This window comes from Pyrgilauda ruficollis, unplaced genomic scaffold, assembly GCF_017590135.1.
Source record: "Pyrgilauda ruficollis isolate IOZ18807 unplaced genomic scaffold, ASM1759013v1 scaffold2, whole genome shotgun sequence".
Lineage (NCBI taxonomy): Eukaryota > Metazoa > Chordata > Aves > Passeriformes > Passeridae > Pyrgilauda > Pyrgilauda ruficollis.
The window spans coordinates 8,006,607-8,025,382 of NW_024519206.1; the positions used below are offsets into that span (position 1 = coordinate 8,006,607).

The following is an 18,776-nucleotide window of genomic DNA, read 5'->3' on the forward strand; positions in this document are numbered from 1 at the left end:
CCGGAGCCCCGCCGGAGCCCCGCGGCCGCGCTGCCGCGCTGCCCAGCCGACGGCGGCTGCTGTGGGGCAGCTCCGGCCGGGCGGGCGGGCGGGCGGGCGCGGCGGCCATGGCGGGGGAGGGCGGGGGGGGGGGGCGCANTGGCGGGGCAGGGCGGGCGGCGGCGTCACAGCCCCGGTGTGGGTGCTCGAGCCCGGGTTCGGAATGCCGCCGTTCGCGGGTTTGCGGAGCACCGGCGGCGCCGGGTCCGCTGCGGGAGGGCGGCGGTGCGGGCTCTTGTGCGCGCCGGCCCTTCCTTCCGTGCTCCTGCTTTCCTGCCTTTTTATGGCATCGGCTGGTTGGGTGGTTGGGCTTTTTGTTGTTTTATTTTTTCTAGGCAGGAAGAGCGTTTTGTTCGGCTAAAGCGGCCGAATGGAGCCGTGGTCGTGCCACGGCATCGTGTCTCCAGGAGGAAGCTGATGGATCGGGAGGGGAAGGAGCGCGCTCAGGGTGTTCAGAGCAGTGCCTTTTGTTGGCGCCTTTCTAAAATTAAACTGTTGGTGGAAAAATAATCTTTGTTACAGATCCAACTTTCCACTATTCCAGCGGAAGCTCGGTAGGCACGGGAACGATCCTGCTGATTCCCTCCAAGGGACAGAGACTGAGGTTTACCATCTTTGATTTTTGCCTGTGTTTATACCAGAGAAAAGAGCAAGACCCTGGTTGACTTTTACTCTCTTTTGCCCTACTCTTAAATGTATATTTTTTTTGTATTCTTCTTTTTAAGGAACCCATTTTTTTTCCTGTAACTAATTTTTGAAGGCATGGCTTTATCAGCAAGCCGAATTTTTCCATTCCTTAGTACTTGCAGGTCTCATATTGAAATATTTAAATACATTTTTAAATTTCTCTTTCTAATACTGATCGTGTTCTCTATTTTGATACGTGTTGGTGACTTGTTGACTGACTTGCAGAAATGGTGAAATCTCTCTCATAGACGAGCATGCTCTCTGAATATAGTGTATTTTTGCAACTATTCGGGTAAAAAAACCAAAATGTGATACAGTTTTATTTTAACTAAACAGCCAAATTGTGTACGTTGCCATAATTTTAAAATCATGGAAATACAGGAGTGTACCACCATCTAGTTTTATTTGTAAGTAAAGTAAGTTTACTTACTAGTGTAAACAAGAGAGTGATTTGGACTTCAGATTATAATAGATTCCCTTGACTTTTTTTGTGGGAAACCAAAAATGTCTTGAAGGCAATGCCGTTGAAGCGCAAGTGCTTTTAATATTCTGATCCAGAAAGCGATCCCCATGTAGTGCTGACAGAAGTATGTCACTGACTCAGCCATGAGGGCTGAAATTAGGATTTAAGTGGTCTTTTGTTGGTTCACTGCAGGGTGTGAATTTTACCTGCTGTGAACAAATTCTGTGGTACTACAGTGCCCCAATAATCTCTGTGGCACTATTAAATAACAGCCTTCAAGCTTCCTTTTGCATTAAAAAAAAACAAAAAAAACACAAAAACTGTCATTCAGCACAGAAAAGTGTGCATATGACATTCCTTTTATTTAATATGAGAATGTCATTATTGCCATCGTGCCCTTGTTCACTGAGTGAACAGACAGTTTTTTCCTTGGCAGCCTCACTGGATCTCACTTGGTGACTAAGGCTACAGGAGTGTTCCATCTGCAAGGGTAATAAAATACTTTCAGTGCTAGTTAAAACATGTTTCTCACTCTTACCTGGCTTCTGTGTGACCTTCAATCCTGTAATATGCCGATATTTCACAATCTTCAGATTATCCTTGTGAGAGTGTGAGGAAGTGGCATTGCCTCCATTTTATGAACATAGTTTGAAGCATGGAGGCAACAAGTGATATTTTTTTAAGGCAATGTGGGGAGTCATTGTCTCAGCAGAGAACTGGAACATGAAAATGTAGGTTCTGTGCCTTTGTGTCTTTCCCTTTCATGCATTTTCTTTTATCTGCTGTATCTGTTTGTTTCACATATTTAAGATATGTGCATTACTGCTTGGTAATTAATAATTTATATTTTGGTTATTACAGGGGGAGAAGGAAATGTTAACCTCACTGGGATCCAGAATATTTTCTCGATTTTATATTATATGTTTACAGATTAAAAATTCCCTATTTCCTCATCAGGTGATTCATCTGGTACTTGTGATTTGTGAAGCAGGAACCAGTGGTGACATTTTTCCCCAGCAGTTTGCTAGTTTTACTGCATGGAGGTGTGCTCATGGAGGTTTGTGATAGCTGTTGTTACCAATGTGTAGGTGATCTTAAGGGCCCATGTGCAATTTTCAGGGGTGAGATTCATGCAAGAAGATAACAAGGATTTCTTTAATTAAGTAACATTCATTTTGGGAGAATGTACAGAGCAATAACCTTTCTCTTGGGACAGTCTGGGGAGAAGAGCCTGCCCTATGACTTGGAGAGTGTGCCATGAAACTCTCAGTCATTGGACATGGAAGAGAGGGAGAGGAAATGCTGAACTGGTTTCTGTTCTCTCTCAAAGGACCTACCTTTACTTCTGTTTTGGAGCGTTGCCTGAATTCTGGGCGTGTACCCTGCAGGGGTCAGAGATCCCATAGTGGCTTTCAGTGCCTGGGCCTGGCAGGGTCAGAAACCTGTCTGACCCACTCCATTGTGTCTTAAGGGAAAATGAAATAATAGGTCAAACAAGTATGCATAGTTCTATGACTTCTTTCCTAGCTCCCATCTCAGTGCTAGGGATTTCCTCAGCAAGACGTGGTGTCTTTGTGTTTGCCTTTACATTTGACAGTCTGAAGCAGGCTGGTTGGCTTTTTAAATTTAGGTAAATTGTGTGTATGCAGCATCCTATGATTATAACTTTCATGACTGCTTGAAAGAAGACCACTTCTTTCATGTTTTTGAACCTACTGCTTCATGGTTTTGTTCAATCCCCAGCCCCCAGTTCCTGTTTTGGGAGCCAATGAGGAATTGGTTCCTTTTCAGCCTTGACATGCAATCAGGCCTTGACAGACCTGTGGTGTCCCCTGCCACTGTCTTCACTGAGCTGAAGTGTTAGGTGTATGTAAAATCCATTACATATTGTTGCCAAGTGTATTTCTGTAAACTAGCTCTGTCTTCCTGCATGCCCTGGGCAATAGGAAATCTCCTTCAAGTGGAGTTGAGCCTTGCAGACAGACCCCCACTGGGTTTTGGTCCTGCTGTCTCCAATCCTTATAATTATATCCTGGCCAAAGTTAAGAGGATCTAATAGGATTATTCACTTAGATCAATTCAAGTTCATGCAAGTTCAAGGGGTTTTTATTGCGAGAAACATCCTGTTTTTTCCTCTCAGACCTCAAAAACAGTAATCTGTGGATAAGGTACTTCCGTGCCCCCCTCAGCCCAGTTGATTGGCATTGTAAAACTCTTAGATGTCTTTAAGTGCTTTTATTATATTGTAAGGGATATTTTTTCAACTTTCATCTGTTTCTGGATCTCAGGGCAGCCACTCATCTTTGTTATGATCTGTCAATGTTGCTAAGGCCTGTTTTATACTAGAGGGTAGATTATAAAAACATGGAAAAATAACTGAAACTGGCGAGCATTGATACATGTTTTTGAGCACAACTGGTGTATCCACAGTAGCTACACACAAGGTATTCCTGTAGCTAAAATGCTAATCTGAGACCTCCATAGAGATCTCCACCTGCTACCAATTCCTTGTGAGACCTTGCACAAAGTTAGGCTTTCTCTACGCTTTGAACTTCAGAAACAAATCCCAGGACTTGACTCTAGCTGTATCCAAAGTCTGGCAAGATGAGGCTTATGCTTCTTTCATCTTCTCTTGAATCCTGACTTGAAGGATTCTTACATATATGGGACAGAAGGACACTAAAGTGTTTTCCAAAACATTATCTGATGTTGACTATAAGATGAGCTCAGTTGAAGTGAGCAGTGTTCTCTGGCAGGAAATACAGGTCAGAACAGTGTGAAAATACCAGTTTGGGGCTTGAACGTCTGTATAATTGTGAGGCACTCCTGTCTGGGCTTAGTAGTCCGATTTAACTTAGGTGTTGGTTTCCTCCAAGACTTGACCTGATTGAGCAGAGCCAGCTTTGGTGGTTTTGCACCTAAAATATATCCAGAATAGCAGTCACCTGTAGAATTTTCTTCTAAGAAAACTGTTCACATGTTTATATATATTTGTATATGTTGCAAAGTGCATTTTTGAGCAAATGCTTTTATTTTTGTGTGTCTTTAACTGCTAATCATGCCAGGGCAACCAGACTCTTCCCACAGGGAATGATGATTAACAGAGCAAAGAAGAAATTTCAAAGTGCTCAGTTATTGTGATGATGATCATGGGCAATGTAAGTGCCTTAGATGAATGTGCATTTGTACAATGGTTCAACAACCTGGTTACAGCCTTCCTTTGAAAAAGTCAGCATTGCTTTCATAACAAAATCAGATATGTGTATCTCTGTTCTGTTATATACCTAGCATAGGAAAAAAATAAATTGCTCTTTTTCAGGTTGAATTCACATTCTCTTGTTTGTTCTAGGTGGTTCTAGTATGAGTGGCTTGCTCAGACAGTACATGCTTTGTGCTTTTCACGTGTAGCTCTGAGTCACTGTGGTTTTATTGAATTAAATCTAAGCTTTAAACAAATTGTTTCATACTATGAATTCCATGTAGTTAGGTATTTGCATTTTTTTGGAAGAGATGGCATGCAAGCAGCTTTTTGCTGTTAAAGACTGAGATATGTTTCGTGACAGCAGAGCAGTATGTGTCAGAGTATGCCTGAGCACCTTTGCACGACTAAATTCTTTCCCTCTTAAGCTTTGCAGGTGGTAGCAATAACCCAGTAATGCATGAGCACAGCTTCTGTAAGAGTTGGTTTGCAATTATTTTTCAGACGGCTGTTCCTAAAATAAATTCAAAATTTCAGAGATATAAAGCAAATAAAATTACATAAAGGTGCAAAGGAAATATATCTGTGTGTAGGAGGAGATTGAAAAATTACAGCACATAGAGAATTTGTACTGGTTTTAGGGATTCATGAGTGCAGTACTGGGAAAAAGTGTTAGCAGCATTTAGTCAGTGACAATCAAACCTTTCTTTGGTGAAGAATGGTGGAGGCACTTGGGTTAAACATTTAATTAGATCTAATTAGGGAGTAATTTTTTAACCTCCAGACAGGATTATTTAAACTCTGCTTGCACTCATGTTCAGATATATGTGCCTCTTTGTAGGCTTAAGGTTATTGTTTAGGACAGAGGAATTAGATCATGCATTGAATGGATGTGTGCTGTTAAATTCAGGTTGCTTTAAGAGGCATCATCTTTTATTCCTCATTTTCTGTCCTCATTCCTCCTGTGCAAATTCAAGAATTCCTACATCTGTGTTGCTCATAAGGCAATAGGCTGTCACCTGCATCTGTCTCTCTGCTTGAGCTTACAGGTGAAGTAATTCCATTTTTATATTTTGTGAGCAATAAATCACCTGTGGACTGCTATGGCTGCCCATTAAACTTTAGATTTGATTTCTGAAATGGTTTATTTTTCTGTGTGATCCAGTGTTGATTAAAAATGACTCTTCTCCTCAACTGCAATAGTACTTACATATTAAAGTAGTAACTATCTGTGGAAAGATAAAATACTCAAGGATCACTCAGAGGTAATGCTGGTGTGTGAGAGGAAAATTGACAAATGAAAAAAATCTGGTTTTTCTCCCTAGAGAAGAGTCTGTGAAGTGCAATAGTCCTCTACCGTGCCTGAAAACCCTTTTGAACTTAATGTACCATAGTTCTTAAATGTACCTGTACATCTTGTAAGAGACTGCAAAAGTCAAAATAAAAAGCCAAGCAGAGTCCAGTACCCACGTGCAGTGGTGTGGTGGCCATTTTACTGCATTGAAGTGCTCTTTACCATTCTTGCATGCTGTACAGCTGAGAGCAGAATGAAACACTTGAGTTTCAGGGTTTAACAGCTTTGGTCTTCTGTAAAGTGTGGTTGTATAGTGCAAACACAATACAGGGAGCTCATACTTCTGTAACAATTTGATGGTAAAACTTCTGACTTGGATCACTGTGATAGTGATGGTTAAGTCCAAATGTGGCAGCTATTGTAGATCAGATTGTAGGACTGTTCTCTCTCCATCTTTAGATACATTTGTGTTGGCTAAGCTGGTTTTAATAAAAGAAAAACGTCTTCCTCACATATAAAACACCTGCATAAAACAAATAATCACTATTTTGGTTTTTAAATTACAGCAAGTCAGGAAAATACTTCCAGGAAGCAAGTCAGTAGTAATTCCTACCTTTTCTGTGCAAGCTTTTAGTTGCTATGTGTCGAAGAGTTTTTTAAATTAGAAATGAGGTTTTTTCCTACTACAGAAATCATAGAGAGAATTTTGAAATTCACTGAGTCCTTCATACATAAGTATGTTTTGTCATTCTGTATAAGGATTTGCTCTGCAAAATCTGAGCTATTCTTAGGTTGGATGGAGAAGTTTTGTATAGAGATCACTTACAGTTTTTGGAGGCTCATAGTGGCAGACAAAGATTACTGCTTTTATTCAGCCTGTAAGACGATGGATTACCTCTAGTGAGAATTAGGACTGTGGACAGACAGATCAGGAAAAGGAAATGCTAGACACAGTCTGGGACACAGGTTGGCCAGGGACATTGGAAAGGAAGCATCTTCTGTGATGTCTTGAATCTCAGTGAGTTACACCCTTCTACAATTCCTTCAGTTACTGCAGGCAGAACAATTAAATATGACTTTGGGGTTGTACTTGCTTGTAATGACTACTCTCTCATGTGTTTTCCTTAGATGTGTTTTCATGCAGAAAAGAAGTCTAAGCAGTTCAACAGTTTGTAATTTGCAAGCTAAAGCGATCCTTTCATTTTAGGTTTTGTTTCCATAAATAAAATTCTCTAGTTCTCTAGAAATGTTTTTAAAAGGGAAGATACATTCAGTGCATTCAAGTTATACATTAGTCATTTTCTTCTGATAAGACATGGGTGAAATCTTGGGAATATATTACTGAGCATTGGATATAAGGTTTGTAATTTATTTTCTCTACTATTTCCTGCCTTGAGTAACAGAAAATTAGAAAAACAAAGTATGTTGCTTTTAAACGGTTGAGGAGAAGTCAGCCCTTTAGAAGAGGGGTTGGTGAGTTTCTTTTCAATTTACAACCTTCTTTGTATGCACCAGGATTGATGTGAGTTTGGTTTGAGTCTGGTTGCTGGTTTTTTCTATGTCTCTGCACCTTTCTGAAGCCTGTGTTAAGTCTTTTTTGTCTTAGGTCTGCTTTGGCTATTTTCTTAATGTGTGGTTTCTTGTGACTGTGACCTGAGGATCCCAGAATCATCAGCCAGTGCTATGACAATCCAGTATTGTGCTGTTGAATACCATATTCTGCCAAGATCTTTGCATTTTGTATGAAAAGAGACCCCAGTCAGTGACCCCTGGGCCACATGAATCCTTGGCTCTGCCCTTGAAATTTATCATCCTCCCCATTGGTCTCAGCTGCCTTCCCAGCAGGAGGAAACACCTACTACTGTGCTCAAGCACTTGCATCAGGTCTTTTGCCAGGTTTTGACTTTGGCTATCATGTTTTGTGGGGCCTTCTTAAAAGGCTTCTTGAATTAGAAGAAGGAAAGGATGCACATAATTCTCTAGAAGAGCCAAGGGAAGGGCTTTACTTTGTCAGTTTATTCCTGTTGAATTGTTTATTGGTGTATGCTGAAAAGTGTATTTTTCCCAGTGTACTCTGCCATCAGTATGTCAATTTGCATTGCTGTTGTGCCTGTGAGATTCTTCATTATGACAGTGGACTGGTTGGTTGGTGAGTCACACTGCTAAATTGTCAAGGCATCAGACTCTCAGGTCTCTCCTGTGAGGAACTTGTGTGATTCTTGAACTTTCATTTGTGAGCGGTGCTTCCCAGCTCACTGAAGCCAAACGTGTCAAGCCAAAGCATTTCACAGGTGGCCTGTTGGATGCTAGGATTAGTTTACTAACTTAGTGCCCTCCCTAGGCTGTATTTTGTTGAGGTATAGAAAGGCCTCATTCTTCCCCCATTTTCCTTTGTCCTGTCAATTTAAATAATTGTTGACCTTTTTAGTAGGTACCATCCCTGCAAAACCAGTGTTACGGTATGAGGAGACAACATGAAGTCTTTTGAAGCTGAGGTAGAGCAAGATCTTGGTGATAGGGACAAGAACTGTATGCCATGTTCCTCATTTATTGTTTTCAACATACTTGTTACATTTTTTTTTGTAATCCCAAGATAAATTACTTTATGTTAAAAACTAGGCTACTAAATCACTGAGTAAAGTACCTTAATTCATGTTCATAACAATTGGTTAGTAAAGGTCCATATCAACATATTTTTATCTGAAGTATCAACTTTATTTTTGAAGCATTGTCAAGAATAGCAAAAAAACCCAGTTATTGCAAAGCATCCAACTGAGAGTCATGTTGAATATCTGCTCTCTTCTGTTTTAGAATTGAAAAAAAATTAATTTAGATTGTCCCTTCTATCTTTGCATTTTTATCCTCTCTTAGCAAAGAATATATGCTAACTTTACTAGTTATTCAGCTCTACAGAGTGTATCAAACTATGCAGAGCAGCGTTTGAGGTGGGATACAAATGTGTTAGTTTGCATGGCCTTCAGCAGTCAGTTCACTGACTTGGAGAGTTTGACTGTATGCAGTGACTGAGCAGCTCTGCATTCTAGGATTTAGCTAGGTTAACTGCCATGTCTTTCTGAGGCCTCAGAGGGACCAGCCAAGCCTTTCATTGTGGTTTCTCAGTCCAGCAAAAAAAAAAAAAAAAATTCTCTAGCTGTCTCGTTAGTAAACCTTTTAAATTATTCATAGTTTGAATCTTCATAGGAAGTGAGTTGTAGAAAGCTAATGTAGGTTTTACTGGTGTTTTTGCTCTCTTGTACAAATATATGTATGCATACATCTACAGATACACATTCCATGGAGCCCCTATTAGGTTATCTGCAGAAGTAGGTTGCTGATATTGGTCTTTCCAGTGCATGAACAGTGATGTTGTAAACAAGAAAATAGATTTCCCTATTAATAGTGTCAAATATCGTTGTGCTGAGCTGACGTTGACATAGGCCAAACAACCACAAAGTGGATGCATGCTTTGTCTGAAGGAAGCAAGGCTGTCTAGCATAGTGATGCTTTATGCCCTTTAAAAAAGATACTAAACATATTTTGGTTAGAAATCCATAACTCCTGCAGTAATGCTTGGCTTCAGAAACTGGGTTGGGAGTGGGTGGATAGCTGTGGTCTGATGCTGAGGCTATGCTCTCAACTTGTTTGTGGTACACTGGATTTTGAAACTTCTCAGCCAACAACAAAAGTTCTGAGAATTATTTCAGAAATATAAACAGGTCTACTGAATTAACTACAGAGCTGAATAGTATGCAAACAGTAATTGCCTTCTTGTTAATTTTGGGTGGGTAACTAAATTCCTAACTCTGCCTGAGATGTTTGGAGGTATCACTGAGCTGTAGACTTTCACACAGATGGCCAATCTGCAGGTGCGAAGTTTGATCTGATTCAGATGTCTAAAAAGTGCCATAAATCTGAAGCTGTGAAGCTGTTCACCCATCTCACTCTTAAGATGGGCAAGCAGAATATTTTAGGTAAGCTATTTTCTAGAAATGTTTGTTTCTCCTCATGGTGAAAATAGGCAAGAATTGCAGGGTCAGACCAGGTGTCATAATTCACTTTTAAAGGCAAGTCAATGCACCCCAAATTTGTGTTCTGACAGTTGGCTGTTTAGTCAAGAAAAGTCGATAGGGATTGTGGCTTATCTGATTGCCTTCTAGAGTGACCGACAGTGAAACAGGGAGTGGTCCTCACAACCAGTAGCATCAATTAAGTTGCTGGGTTTGGCATTGAACTGAGCTGACTGACAGCTCTCTCTGCTTCCATTACCAGTGCGTGGGCACAAAGCACGGCAGTGGATTCAGCACTGCCTGCTGCCTTTGTGGTGGAGCGGGGCAAAATATTATATACCTGCTCTGATCTACATCTGGGTGAAACAGATGTCTCAGTAACTTCTACTAGCTTCTTGTAATGTGATTAAGCTGTTAGGAGATGACGCTAATGCTGGAAAACAGATACAAATTAGTGACACAACAGGCTAGTTGCTCTATTTTTTTCCTAATTCAAGTAATTTATATCGTTGATTTATTTGACTTGCTTTTGTGGCAGTGTTTCTTAGTTCTGCTGTTTTGGCCACCTGTATATATAAATGTGTTTTTGAGAACTGAATTTTCATCTGATTGCAATTATGATCAAAATTGCATATAATTACCACTTTTTGAGAAGCAAAACTTAAGAAGCATTCATAATAGCCATTGCTTGCAGTGTTGTGTTTATAGATAGAATGAATTCTTTTGGTTCAGTTTGATGTATTTCAGAGTCTCCTGAATATAGATTACCATCAAAGACACATTCTTGGTTTTATGCATTTATATTTTTAGATAAGTCTTGCATTTAATGTCATTTATGTTTAAATACAGGATGGCAGAAGATCAAGAAAACTGCCAAAATTGAGAGAAGATGCAGTGCTTTGAGAATTTTCAGGACTGTGTTTGTGTATGATATTCCAAAATACGGGAAACTTTGCCATACATGATTGCTTGGTATTTGAGCTTTGAGTTACCAAACCAAAACTGATCTCCCATTTCTCATATGTGAATAGTGTCAGAGTCCAATACTCTATGATCAGCCTCTTTTAGATATTCTACATGTGGAGGGTGTGATGCTTAATATCTAATTTCCCCACCTGAAGATAGTTGAGATTATGTGGGATTTCTGATTTAGCAGAGTAACACAAGTTATGCTGAGAATGTCATTTACAAATGTAAATTACACATAACAAAGTAAAACAGCTGCAATCACACAATTCAATCACAATACCAATGTGATTCACATTACCAGTCTTGACAGTATTCTCTCTGGGCACCCCAGTTTTTGGGAGGAAATATGTGGCTTGAATCACAATATGTCTCAAAGATTTTTGCTCTCTGAAGGAAGCTGGTTTGAATGTTTTCCCTCCTCTTTCAAAAAGCAACTAAAGTCCTCCTGCAAAATTAGTAATACAACAAGCTGACCCAGGATAGTCCTCTTGGGATTTCTGTTTACTTCTCCTCCTAACCTGACCTTACTCAGGTGCCACCCAGCTCTCAGTGCTGTTGTCCTAATACTCTCGGGTGGGGTATGCTGTCATGGGTGAGTAATGTCTTGTGTGTTTGTGGATTTAAGAGACAGCCTTCTCATACCAAAGCTTGGCTTACTGGGAGAAATTTGCCTTGGGTCTATGGTCTCATCTCTAGAAGTGGCCTGTAGTGTTAGTAGGTGAGAAAAAAAAAGAACAAAACAAAAAAACCCCAACACACAAAACCCAAACCCAGTATAGATAGAAGGGAATGCTACATTTCTCTTTCATGTCCTGTCAAACTCACAGCAATTTTCAAGCTTAGGAGGTTGTATCATTCATGTGTTTAATAGCCCTTGATAGACTCTTCTTCCATTAATTAATCTAGGAGTTTTCAGGTTTCCACACAGAGGTGAAGAAATGGCATTCTGAAGTAAGGCTGAGAGTGCCACTGTGGGATCTGCCAAGCAGTGGGTAGGATAGCAAGTGTCTGCTCAGTCTGTAATAGCTGTTTTTCTGACTCACCTAGCATAACAGTTGATTGTGTAGGCACCTCATGGGTGGCCTTTATTTCTTTTCCCCCCCCAACACGTAACTTGGATGTGGATTGGTATGTATTGCCTTGGGATTATTTTAGCTTGATCTGAGAGGAGTTGTACCCACTATTGCCTAGAAAGTAACTGTTTGCAGGTTGAAGCAGTCCAAGCATTGATTGCTTCTATTCCCCACTCCAGGAATTTATTTACCAAAACTAGTGTGTTCTGTCAAAATGTTCACCTGCTCTGAGGAGGAAGAAGCAGCCTCAGGGAATATGGGACTGCTTTTGGGATGCAGAGTGACACAAGTCAGTTACAGATTCCTATTTTCGTCCAAGGGAATACTGCTAACAGCATAATCAGTGTTAGCTGGTATGTTCGGAATACTAGATATGGTGAAAAGTGGTGTATGTTTTCACTGCTGGCTCTTTGTGCCAGAAAGATCAGAATTCAGATATTTAGCAGCTGATTCACTTTCCCTCAGGTAAAAAAAAACCCCATGCATTATCTTGGTGAACTCCTGGCACATGCTTTGAAGAAATAATTAGGGAGTTCTGAATTGAAACTTGCTTTAATGCTCAAAGCAGTTGTTCTATTAAAATCAAGGCCTTCACCAATTGCAGGTGTGTAGGAGGCGCTGGCTATTAATACATCCCTCCTCCCATTACTGTATTTAGTTCATGAAATAATGAGCTGCTAGCATCTGAGAAGCATTGCTTTCTGGAGAATGCACAGATTGTATTTTTATTTTTAATCTTAGCCCCTTAGTTTATCAGTTTTCAGGTGTTGCAGTGCTGTACTGGAGGCACTAGTGATGTCCTGTGCTTTTGCTGTTTCTCAGAACTTTGAGGTAGCAAGAAGAATGGAAGAGGCACATCTTCTGATTTTATTGTTGATACTGAAATTGTATGAGTAGGGTCAACATTATAAAAACTTCCAGTGGGCTGATACATTAGAAAAACAGAAGCAGCATGGACTTGAACAGAGGAGTGATGCTCTATTTGAGAAAAGTGATCTTCTTGCCTTCATTACAGAACTGTTAGAGTGTTTTCTTGTGTCTTAACAAGCTTTGTTTCTGGGAATGAAGCCTCTCTGATAGTTTTTTTTTTTAACACATTTTCTTCCAAACACCTGTATTTATTGGTTTATTAGAGGTCTGGTTCAAGGGAACCCTATAAAGTAACTCTATTAATGATTTCTTGCAAATGTGTTATGAACAGTGGCTACTGTGGTTCTCCTCCAAACATTAATGAAGAATTGAACTAAATTGCTGCAGTACCATTACAGTCATGTTTGCAGAATTTCAGCTACGCCATTTTCCTATAACAAAATATCTCTATGGCAATTGCTAAGACAGTTGTATTTTTCAGGATGATCAGGACATGTAATGTCACTAAATTTGAGAGCCCTGTTTTTGCATTTACACAATCCATTGAAAGTGGTGTTGTGTGAGGAAAGAACTTTGTTGGCTTTGGAAGAGTTCTGTCTTTCCTCCACTTGTTTTATCAGTTCATTTGACCCTGATCTCTGCCTGGTGCTGTTTATCCCCTTCTTTTTCTAAGAGGTTTTCCTATTAGCAAGGTATGCAAGCTCGGAGTTGGCATTTTACCTTCAAATGAATGTTAATTGGATATGAATTGATTTGTATCAATACACCATCTCCATTATCGCAGCCTATTCCAGTTAAGAGTATAGCACCTAAGAGAGCTCTTAACAGTGAGAAAAGCTCCTGCTAATACCTTGTTCTTAAAGAATTACATCTAATTCCTCCTCTTTAGTTGCTGGAAGAAATCTTGTTACTGAACGACAACATTTTTTGTGTGTCAACCTTAGTGTGTGATTTAATTTTCTTAACTTGTATTTCTGCCTGCCAATTATTAGGAATTTTTTACTTTTTTTTTTCTTTTCTTTCACTGACTGTGCCATGACTCATGCATTTTTATATGATTCCTGATGACATGACAGAGAAGTCCATTGTCTCAGTGCACAGTTTACAGTTCTCTTGACACCATGAAGTGCATTTGAAAGTGCTTCAGTAGTGTTACTCATCTGAGGCACTTCTGTAGAAATTCCTGGTTAGTGACCTAAGAAATACCTGCTGTCCTGAAATAAGTGCAGTGAGGTGGCTCTCTGGTGTTGTGTGTGGTTGTACATTTATTAATGGCAGTGGGAACTGGGGTTTTTCTGACTGTTTTTCAAGAAACATCTTCCTGTGCATCCCAATTTAGCTGTTAGGTGATGTGATTTATGGTGCAGACTTCAATGAGTCTGTCTTCTCATTTTTTCTGGTTTTATCATGTTCTTAAGTGCCATCTGCATGTCTGCCAAGTCCATCTACATGTGTTTTAAATAATTCCAGTGACAGTGACTCTACCACTTCCCTGGGCAGCCTATTCCAGTGCTTTACAATGCTTTCAGTGAAGAAAATTTTCCTACTACCTAATTTAAACCTCTCCTGATGTAACGAGAGGCCATTTGCTCCTCTGGCCGCTCCTTACTTGGAAGGGACCAGCTCCACCTGGCTCTGGCCTCCTTCAGGTGGCTACAAAGAGCAGTGAGGTCTTCCCCCTCCTTCTCCAGGATAACTCTTCACAACCTGCATGCCTTGTTTGTTCCTGGAGAACCTCGCATGAGCGCAGATTTTTATTTATTATTTAATGTGTGGTAAGTTTCATTCTCTTCAAGTATTCATTTTGCTGCAGAATTAAATCAATTCCTTCTGTTTCATCTCCCTTTTTTCTCTCTCCCACTAAGCATACTAATAAGGGACCAATATTTTTATTGAAGTAGATACACTTTTTACTGTGGACCAATACTGTTCTGTGATTAAAAAATAAACATTTTTTAAATATTGAAGTGCCTTGAGAGCTTCTGGAAGGCTCTTTAGGGAAAGACAGGGCATGTGGTTCAGCAATATTCGTATTTCATGTAAACATTAAAACCCCATGTTGATTGTATTTACCCTGCAGATTCTTATGTTACTGTTTTGTCCCTGCATGTTGCTGCTGAGGCTGTAAAATCAGGGAAGGGATTTTAATGCAGCAAGAGCCTGGCTCTGGCTTTATTGTTCCTAATGAACAGCACCTTTGGGTTAAAGGTTTCATAAACATGGCAGCTGTGCTAGTGTCTCTGTGGCAAGTCTGCAAGATAAATCTGGTTGCTGGTGCTGCACTTCCTGGTGATTTGTGCCATGCTTGAGTTTACAGATCTCCAGCTTATTACCCACTTCTTAAAAAAATCCCGGTGTTTTAGGAACAAAAGGCACAGTGTCCTGGTGGAAAGCAGGAAACCTGATAAGGATTTGTTGACAACCTGTGTCTGGATTGCATCTGCTCTGTCTTCTTGTCCCGTTACTTTGCTCTGTTCCTCTCTACTGGTAATGATTTATAACTTTTCCACCTACAGATTTTGTTAGCTCATGATATGGCTGTCTGCTTCTTTTCAGAGAGCAGAGACAGATGCTGGCTGCATGCTGACATGTTTCCTCTCTGGCAAAAGTGCAGGGGCAGCTTTTCCTCTGTGCTGCTCAAGTTCAGTGATTTGCATTTAATGAAACTTCTTGGCTGGCTGCTGAAAGTGGTGGAAAACTCTCTTTACCCCAAGCCTGTAACTGTGAGGGTTTGGAAACACCCAATAACATTGCTGGATAAAAAAGGCTCAGTAAAGCTTTTTAATGTCCTGGGTATTCTTTGGTGGGAAAGAAAAGATTGCCTTTGATATGTGGGTTGGGATGTTTCCTTCATAGCAACTCTACCCTTCTATGCTTCTATTATATTTGCCTTTGTGAAGAGTGCCCCTGTCTTACATGATATCTGAGCAATGGAAGGAGATGGAAATAACTCCTGCCAAGCATCTGTTCCTGTGAAAGCTGGTGGTGCTGTGTTGGTGGTGTTCTGGCAGCTCTCTCCATCGCCCTGTCAGTCAAACGCCATCGGCGCCAGTCCCCACAGCAGCAGCATCCTGTGGAGCTGTGCTGCTTGACCCTGCTCCCCACCCCCCCCAATCCAGTGGGCTGCCTGGAGGGTCACTGCCTGCCCTGGGGGCTGTATTTTGTGCCCTGCGCACAAAGAGCCATAAAATCCTGGTAGTTTTTATTAAAATGTTGTTCTTTTTCTTATGCTGTTTGGCATTGATTCCCTTCTCTCTGTAACTAGGGCAGTGAAGTTTCGCTGATGTGAAGCAACTGTTCCCAGATTCATCTGAGCATGTTAATGTTTGAAGAATCTCAGATGATTCTGGTATTTTGGTCAAAGGAAGTGCAAAATGATGCTTAGAAAAATACTGTTGCTTTGAATAAAGGTTTTCAGTATTTTTTTTTTCAATTTGAGCAAAATGTTTCCAAGAACAAATGGTAGAAACTTCAGCCTTACCAAGGCTTTAAATAATTCAGGAGTTAATCATCATAAGAATTTCCCTGTGGTGTGGATAAAAGACTACATTTTTCTAACTTATTTAGCGAGTTCATACTTGCTGAAGTGGTGAAAAACTTTTACTTTGTCTGTTGCAGGTTTTACAAATTAATTTTATTAATTAATGCTGGATTTATTAGTTAAAACTGTTAGAATTTTTATTAATTTTGTGAGGATCACTTGATTAGAATAACTGCTATATAATATGTGTCTGTATATCTACAGCTGTTATGTCCCTCAGTTTTAACTGTTTAGGGTCTTCAGCATGAAAATGAGGAGCAACTGTAGGGAAAGCTTAGCTCCTGGACTTCAAGCAGTCTCAGGAGAATGTGCCAACTCACCAATTTATGAATTTTTAAAGTATGAATCTGTTTTATACAAGCTTGTTAACAAGAGTGGGAGTGGAATTTGGTAAACTTTAAAATCATGCATTTTTTTATTTTTCTGATGAATTTTGTAGCTGCAAGTTAGTAATTAGCAGGCTTAGATATTTTTTTTGTTTGTGTGGGAAATGAACCCATTGTGGAGTGTAGTGCCAGGTTCTGTACTGCTCTGACATCTGCTTGAGTACTGGGCAGTGAATTGAGAGTAAAGCTTCTATTACTGAGCCTCTCCCGTCTTCTGCTGAAGAGTGGAGTCTGTGAAAGGAGTGAGCTGTCATTTCCATATCTCTTGCTTGCTTTCCTGCTGACAATTCATGTGAATCCTGGAGGATGTTGGGCTGCAAGATACAAGTTTGGCTGGTTTGGGTTTTCTTTCAGAGGCTATTCCCTTCCTACCCACATCTATCCTTAAGATCCTTGCTCCACTGAAACCATGATGACTTCTTTAGCTGCTGTTTCAAAATTGGCCATTGGCTTTGAGCCGCCCCGGTGCTATACCTTTCAAAATGGAGAATATATGTAATAGTTCAAGGTGTTCAGTGATTTCGAGGTTTTACAGCTATCTGACACAGAGAGGCAGGCTGCACTCTCTGATGCAACCAAATGTGCTGGGCAAGATTATATGCTTCCACCCTGAATTTACAACCTTCAGCCACCACTTCTGTGCTGTTGTTGGTTTCTTATTGATTAAAAAAAAAGTTTTTGCATTGCATTCACTTTTATAAATTTTAAACTATTATTCAGGCATCTGTTGTGGTAGCAACAGCACTTTAAAATCTCATTTTTAGGAGCTGATGCCATTCTTGATTGTCGTATAAATCACTGGGTTGGTTTTGCTCAGTCTCAAGATGCTGTTACTTAATGAAGGATCCTGGGCCATTGCTTGAGGCAGAGCCTTATAAAGCCAGACCCTCACTCGAGCAGATTAAAGCACAGTACATTTAAAGCTAAATATAGAAGAAGGCATATCCTGTGTTCCTAGCAATTAACTATTCAAGAGTCTCTTCTGTTGCACTGAACCTCTAGTCATTAAATCTGCCAGAAGTTGTGAGTCCTGCTTTAACTGTTTGTTGGTTTTTTTTAATATTTTTCCCTGCTGTCTTAAAGGACATATTTTATGTTCACAGGCAACATTTTAAATCCATGGTCAAGCTTCAGTGCATGCAAGTGTTTTTGCAGGTTAAAAATACACTGCATCCAAGGAAAGAAGTCTGGTGTTAGAAATTTGGTGTATGCATTTCTGTCTTTTATAGAAACTGTGAAACTGTGCCAGTATGCTGGGTTGAAGGCTTTTGTGTGTTCCTTAAGGAAGTGGGCACTGTGACCCCAGCCTGACAGCGTGTTTGTGCTCTGGAAGAGCTGTGAAAAGTGGATTCTTACAGCTCTTACCTGCTGTATGGCTCACCTCTTGCGGTCCTCTTGCCATCTCTTGAGATGAACGTTTTTAGAATAAGGTGCTTTTAGAATATGCTTTTCAGGCAAAGCATAGAAACAAGTGGTAAATATCTAGGTGAATGTTATAGATCATTCCCTTTACAAATAAATGAAGGTCAGAAAGATAAAACAGATAAGTATGTCGAATCTAGCCAGTCACTGGCTAGAGGCTGGGCTGTTGCTTATCCCTGTAGACTGTTAGATTATCTGCCTAATTAACTTATAAAGCACCTCCTGTTCCTCTAACACTGAGCTGTCTCATCAGGGGAAAGAGCCTTTTGAGCTCTGCTGTGAAGGCACTCCTGGATCCTACAGCACTTTGAAAGATCCCATGATATCCTGGTTTGCCATGTTTAACTCTTTGCAGATGAGCAGAATGTTTTTACAGGAGGCTGTTAAGCGTTGCAGTTGCTTTGAAATGTTCCTTGGTCTGTTACAACTGCAGCTTTAAATCTCAGTGATGAGTGTGAATCTCAGTTGAGCTGCTTGTTGTGTATTTGTGGTTGTGTGACTTACAGGAAGCAAACCTTGACTCTGAACTGTGCTGGCTATTTCCAGCTCATGTGCCTGCATGCAGAGTTTTTGACTGTGGATAAGTGGTAAACCTAGACTAGAAGGAAGTGATTTGCCAGGTAAAACATTTGAAATGCTGCAAAAGTCACCTGCTAGGGATGCTGCCACTAGAAGTCTGGTGAACAGGAATACATTGTATAGCTAGAGCATTGTTAAGAGAGTTAAATGAACTTTCAGGGGTAGAGAAAACACTGCTTGGATAGTAATGTGTGACTGATGGCTTCTTTCTCAGCCATGAAGCTTGAGTTTCTTTTCATCTGTGGTA

The 18,776-nt window shown here is 40.3% G+C and overlaps 1 protein-coding gene across 1 annotated transcript in view; it reads left to right on the top strand.

The window, feature by feature from the left end:
- The window catches only part of BZW2 (basic leucine zipper and W2 domains 2), a 54,248-nt gene that overhangs the window by 168 nt on the left and 35,304 nt on the right, over nt 1-18,776 (top strand). The window lies entirely within an intron of this gene.